Here is a 6,804-nt window from a genome sequence, read left to right as displayed (position 1 = left end):
AGAGGCGGTGGGATTGTGTGCGGGCGGGCGCGTATGCGTGGAGGGGTGAGGAAGAGGCTAAGTTTCTTGCCCTCTGAACCTCGGCTTTCTCATTTACAAGCTGAGGGAGAATAATACCCACTTTACAGTGTGATGCCCGGATAAAAACTGCAGCGCCTGTAAAGTGCAGAGGGTGACTGCGTTATTGCACCAGCGCTCTGCCAGCACGCACACAGTTCATTGTAACGAGGAGGTGCATTAGTGAAAGTCCCGGGTAAACCCATTTATATTCTAAATCCGACTTGTAAGGGGAACCCCTATGGGAAGGAATGCCCGGAGGCTGAGGAACAGATCGCATACTGGATTTGAGCCCAGAGCCCGGGATGGCCTGTTGCTCTGGTGGCCCCGGCTCCGGATCTGCGACAGGGTCCAGTGCCCCGCCCTTTCTGGTGATTCCCTGGGAACTCGGGAGCGGAACGCGGTTTGGCAGACAACCAGCCCTCGCTCACTTTGCAAATGGCACTTTCTATCCTCTGGTTACAAGGCAGGAGGGAGGCCAGGGCCAGCGTGCGCACGCCGTCCGGGGTTCGGCAGCGGCGCAGGGGCTTGGAGATCTAACCCCGCAGGCCAGGCGGGTGCAAGCTGGAGTCGGGAAGGATGTGCCGCTGCGGCCACTCCGCGCTTGGCTAGCGGGCGCTCCAGCTCTTCGCCTGGCTGGGGCTGTGAGAATTTGGCGACGGTGCCTGCGTGGCGTCTGGCCCTGGCCCCGCCCCGGCCCTGGGGACGCCCCGCCCCTGACAGGCGCCCCGCCCCTGGCCCCGCCCGCGCACGCCCGTTTTCCGGGCCCCGCCCCGGGCCGCGCCCCTCCGCCGATGCCCCACTCGCAGGCTCCGCGCGGCGGGCCTGCCCTCAGGCCCCCGCGGGCTCCGCGCCGCCGCTCGGAGGCTCGCACCCTCCCGCCACTCGGGGACCAGCCTGCCGCGTCCCCTGGGCAACTATCTCCAGGGAGACCGGGCCCCGCCCCCGGCACCGACACCCGGTACGGAGCCCACCTGTGCGCGAGTCTGCGGGGTCCCAGTGCCCCCCGCCGCGCGCCCCACCCGGCGCGGGGCTTTGTCCGCCTGGGGCGATCCGCGATCCAGGGGTGTGGGGGCTGGGGGAGGCGGGAGCGTTCCCGGGCGGACCAGCCTCCTCTGGGGAGGCCGAGGCAGGGGGCCGCGCTCTGGTGTGGGCTGCTTCGTGCTCTCCTTTTCTCCTGATCTCATTGCATCCCTTTTGTGCCTCCGGGGGGCCGCGGATCGGGGTGCCCTGCTGTTGCCCTTGATGAGATGAGCAGGGCCCTCAGCCGTTCAGGACAAGCTGTTTACTTGTCAGGGACCCAGCAGTTGCTGCGCTCGTCCTCCCCTCCCCCTGCCCCCGATTCGGGACGGAGCATCCTGCGCTCTGTCCATTCCTAGCGTTACCTCCCAAGCTTTGCCCTTGAACCCGGAGGGCTAGAGGGCGGCAAACCCAGGTGCTGTGCGAGCCTGGCTGGCGCGAGGGCCCGAGCAGAAGACCCACCTTTCTTTCCGGGGAAGAGCCTCCTCCCTGGCCGCCCTCTTGTGAATTCTGTCCCAGCTCCTTATTTCCTGACCCTAATTCCCGAGGACGAATTCCTTCCTTGCCTTTTCTAATTCTTCCTTGTCTCGGCTCCATCATGCTTTCTGCTTTGTCTTTCCTCCTTTTGAAAGTGCTTTCTCTACAATCATGTCTCATTTTCCTGAGATTGAGCTGCTTGTTTTTTGTCCTCTTAACTCCATTGGTCATCAATGGAAATCGTTTCTTCCTTAGCTCTTGACGCTGACCTCCCGTTTCTCTGGTGGCAGTGCCTTGGGAAGTCCTTGCCATCCTTCCCTGGATGCTGAGTGAAGGGACCACCCAAGCCCAGGTTCCTGAGCTCCTGCATAGGGTCCAGGAGGATGTATATCCTTCCAGCAATTAGGCTGGCAGCAGGGAGAATTCCAGCTTGATCCTTGGGAAATGTGTTCTTGGAATGGATACCTTTTCCAACCGCTTCCTAGTACTGGACTTTTGTCACTTGGAGAAGCCCATGGTTTAGGTTTCCTGCTCCTCAGGAGGCCTCCTCAGCTGCACCTAGCGGATTCCAGGCAGTAGACTCCCTGCTGTGGAGGTAGCTGTGCCCAGGGTCTGGGGTTACGGGAAGGGGTGGGCCCTACTGTCCCTCCCGGGCTACAGTATTTCCAGGTCCGCTGATGCAGTGGGCGGCCCTCTCCCCTTACTCCTTTTATTTTCATCTCCAGGGGCTAGGATGGATCTTCCTTTATGATGCAATTTGGGTCTTGAATGGGAACCTCAAGTTCATGAACCTGCTTTTTGTAGTCATTGAATGGAACGTGAAGCCTGGCTTGGCTCAGATCACTTACTTTGCTTTCAAACACCAAACAAAACCAACAAACAACCCTAAAGATGATCTGAGTCATCTGTACGTGTATATGTTCCTGCTTTAGGCCCTGGAAATGCTCCTGTGGTTTGCTTCAGTACCACCAAAGGGAGCTGGGGGTGGCATTGCCACAGATGGGGGAAAAAAGCCCATCAAGCAGAATGTGATTGGTTTGCAAAAAGGGAACCTGGGTAAAACAGTCGCTTTGGAGCTAACATTCTATAAGAGAGGGCACAGGTTTCTGAGACCCTTTTAATTTATTTTTTTTTCCAGACAGAGAAGGAGCTCAGAGTCAAGCAAAGGCGGAATGACACTCAGATTCCAAAGCATCTTTAATCTGCCAGGCAGAGGGGCCTTTGCTGCTGGTCTTTCTTGGACCATTCCAGAGAGGTAGGTTGGGCGAAGGAGACAGGTGGTATGCTGGGAGAAGAAGAGATGTTATTTTGTAGACAGGTTAGACTTGGAATGTAATCCTCCAGCCTCCCTGACCACCCAGCCACAGGAGAGCCTATCGCTAGGACTGGAGCCGAAAGGAAGAGAATGACCCATAGTTGTGCTGGGAGCTGATGGGAGGGGAAATGAACTAGACCTCAGCCAGCTGCCCAAGAGAGGGCCGCTGCCGCCTGGGGAAGGAAGGAACAGCTCTGTTCTGAGGGGCCCTGGCGCCCATTATTAAGCTGCAACATTTGGTATTTGACTTGCTCCAGTCATGGTAGAGTTGGGCTGGCCTGTTTGAGGAGAGAAAAAGTAACACATTCTTCCGGAGGAAGTGGATTGAGTTTTTATAACTCGGTATTGCTTGTCAAGGAGTCCTTACTGGGGACATTCTGTTTCTCCAGAGAGTTGGCAGTAACCGTATCAGTAATAGGATGCTCCTTGGAGTTTCTAGAACACTAGCGTGGAAGATGAATGCAGTCCTTCCATTGTGAAATTGAAGAAGCCAAGGCCAGAGACAGACATGGTGTCCGGGGGTAGCTGGGTACGGTTAACAAGCTCCTAGGTTGGTAGACCAGCAGCCTCCTTTGGAAGCTCTGCGGGTACATATATATTCTGTGAGCACACAGCACATTTCTCCTTATCTAGACACTAGAACAACTGTCATTTCAAGATGGAAAGGGTTGATGGGTTATAGCATGGTGTCATCCTTGGAGGTCTCCCACACACACCTTAATCTCATTTATCTAGATCTTCGTTGGTACTTTCCAACCTTCTTTGGTAGAATAGATCTCTTTTAAAAGATCAAAATATTAAGCAGAATTTTAACCCGTTAAGCAGTTAAGAACAGAGCCACTACTGTGGCCAGAGACTGGTCCAGAAGGCCTGCCACTCAGCACCTGTCTCACTCCTGCCACCATCTGGAGGCCTCGGGTGTTTCCGTGGAACCCCAGGCCTCCCTGGATCATAAGCGAGAGCCATGGATTGCGTAGACCTATGTGGTGATTGGTTTCTTCCACACACCTGTTTACACTATCTTGTTTCTTGTTTCAGAAGATGCCTTTTAATAATAATTTTTAACCCTCGTGCTTTTTAATTTATATATTGAAAGGAAATGCCTATTTCCTTTAAAAAATTTACAACATACAAAAGAAAATGTTGCAAGCAAACCCTCTTGCCTTCCTGTAATCCCCTCTCCTGCCCCAGAGAGCGACTGTTTCTTTGTGGGACTATCCTCCCCTCAGCCCCTGGAATGTCTTCTTTGGAAACTTGATTTGTATTTATTGTTAAGTATTATTATTATTATGGACTTCCACATAAACCTAACTGATTGAATGTGTATGTTTATTTCTGCTCTGTTTCAAAAGCCCATTAAAATGAGAGTAAAGATATAAATCCTTAAAAAAAACCCCAAAAAACAAAAAAACCCCAGAAAAGTAGATGATAGAGGAGGAGGGATGTGAGCAAAACTTTTAAAAGATACGAAACAGGTGGGTGAAAGAGAAGCCAAGCAAAAAGAGTTGAGCGCCCCCTGCTACGGGGGAGCAAGCTGTGGTGTCCCCAGGACCAGCTCCGGAATGGGGCTGCGGAGTGTTCCCGACAACGGGGTAGGAGGTGGCTGGAAGCAGGAAGGTCGGTTGAAAGTGTGTGTTAGAGCAACAGACCCCCGCTCAGCCCCACCCCAGCACAGGATGCCTGGTTTCCTGAAGGCCAGCGTTGCACCAGAGCAGCTCAGGGCCAGCCTAGGGTGGAAGGAGGCTGTGAAGAGAGCAGCTGAGGGCAGGTGAGGGCTATGAGGACGCACTGTACTGAGAACAGGAGGTTGCAGTGAAAGTTTGCAACTGAATAGCAAGACCCTCTCTTGGTTGGCGCCCAGAATATGGCAGCCTGGCTTATATCCACTCTCCAGGCAGGACCTTGAAGAACTTCTTTCTGAGGAAACTGACCTCATGATAAAAAATGACCCTCAGATACTGACATCGTGGGGGACCCTGTTGAAAAGCTAAGTTGCTGTTTTGTCACTTCGCAGTGATACCTACCAGGCAACTAGCCCTACCTGTGCACAAACAGCTTTTAGTGCCGCTCTCCTAAATTTGAATGGGTAGCTGTGGATCATCCCATGTAGAACAAGGCCTCTAGCATGAAAGAGGAGGCCCAAACTAACAGAGAAAACGGGTTCAGAAGTCATAAACATGGCTGCTTAAAACAAGACAGTAAACATCAAACAATAATAAGCCCTTGGATATTAAAACTATGATAGTAATAGTGAACATTTCAATTGAATACAGCTGGAAGCTTGAAAAAGACATTTCTAGAAAGTAGAATAAAAAAGACTTGAGAGATGGAAAATGGGAAAGAAAAGATAAGATAAGAAAGTTAGAGAATCAGTTTGGGAGGCCCAATATCAACCAAACAGGAGCTCAAGAAAAAGACGGGTGAGAAATGGAGAAGGGGAAGTTATTGAAGAATCTAGTTCCTTCATTTAGTCTCTGAGTAGTACTCAGCACAATGAATAACAAATGAAACACTATGTGAAAATGAGAGATGTACTATGGGACATCATCGTGAACTTTCAAAACTCCAGAGATAGAGAAAAGTTACAAAAAGCCAACAAAGAGAAAAGAGGCCACATATAGAAGATCAGAACAGAATGGTGTGATGCTTTACAAAAGCAACACCAGGAGCTGCAGGACAAAGGAGCCACTCTTTCAAATTTCCGCGGGAAACTAATTCCCGACCCAGAATTCTGCCATTGTCATTCAAGCAAAATAATGGGATAAAGATATTTTTTTGACATGAATTTTCAAAACATTTACCCCCTCCTCCTTTGTATCCCTTTTTCAAGGAAGATACTGGAGGATGTGCTCCATTAAAACGAGAAAGTAAACCAAGAAAGGGGAACAAGTGGTACAATGTGTAATTGTTTCTTGCTCTCATTTGGCTCAGCTGCTAAATGACTTTTATATTTCAGCTATTCTCTCACTTCAAGTCTTGGGAGTAGGGAGATAAAGAAAACAAAAACCTACCCCACCGTGGGAACTGAAAAGTATTCACTTCCAAGCCTCCCCTGGAGCCAGGACCTGTGACCTGAGCTCCATTGACAAGATGCACCATTGACACAGAAGACAGGGATGACACACGGACTGTATCCATCCCTATGGTGGTGGCCGCAGTGGTGGGCTGCAAGGTCAAGGTCTTGGCACAGAAGTGGCAGGGGTACAAGCTGACACCCAATACCCTTGACAGTAACAGCAGTTTTATCACCAACGTGCATTTGCAGAGTCCAGCTAATATACTACTATTATATTACTTTGCTTGTCCAACTTTTTGTTTTTCCTGGAGTTGACAGTTGCCTCATCTTTTTATTTGCTTTGTTTTCAATGCACTGACCAGTAGTCCTTCCTCAAGCTCTCCCAACAGAACTATGAAATGCTTCACAATGCAGCACATGTGTCCTGATCTGTCAGCTCCTTCTCTGCTTAAATCAGGGGGAGTCAGCTTCTGTATCTACAACCAAGTACCCTGCCTGGTGGGGACAGTGGTGAAGGGAATTCCGTCTGATGGTGAAGAGGAGTCCCAGTATTACGGCTGTGCAGCTGGTCCAGAGAGCAGCCAGCCCAGTTTGGAGCAGGATGGCTGAGGGCCCCAGTGGGGAATATTTCCAGAAAAATGAAAAATGGAGCTGGTGGATTATCTGACATATTTGTTGTATAATGAGGCGAGTTTGGGGAGGAATGACACATTTGTACATAGAAAACAAAATTTAATATTAGGCAGCTATCAACAACAGGAATAGCAAAAAGTTGAAGACAGGAAACAATCATAGTATATTATGTCACTTAGCTTTGAACAATATTTACATAGTCATAATAATATAAGCACTGAAGTTTGATTAACAGAAAATTACCCCATAGCTATCTATATTTAGAAGATGGAGGAGAGGGTATGTG

The 6,804-nt window shown here is 50.5% G+C and overlaps 1 protein-coding gene across 1 annotated transcript in view; it reads left to right on the top strand.

The window, feature by feature from the left end:
• Positions 1–837: 837 nt before the first annotated feature.
• The window catches only part of PIK3CD (phosphatidylinositol-4,5-bisphosphate 3-kinase catalytic subunit delta), a gene marked incomplete at its 3' end in the record, with an annotated part of 31,129 nt that continues 25,162 nt past the window's right edge, over positions 838–6,804 (top strand). Inside the window, exons 1-2 of the mRNA XM_019639707.1 lie at positions 838–1,018; positions 2,693–2,809. The remainder of the gene's footprint in view (positions 1,019–2,692; positions 2,810–6,804) is intronic.

Source organism: Hipposideros armiger, unplaced genomic scaffold, assembly GCF_001890085.2.
Source record: "Hipposideros armiger isolate ML-2016 unplaced genomic scaffold, ASM189008v1 scaffold_46, whole genome shotgun sequence".
Lineage (NCBI taxonomy): Eukaryota > Metazoa > Chordata > Mammalia > Chiroptera > Hipposideridae > Hipposideros > Hipposideros armiger.
This window is presented reverse-complemented; position numbering and strand designations above follow the sequence as displayed.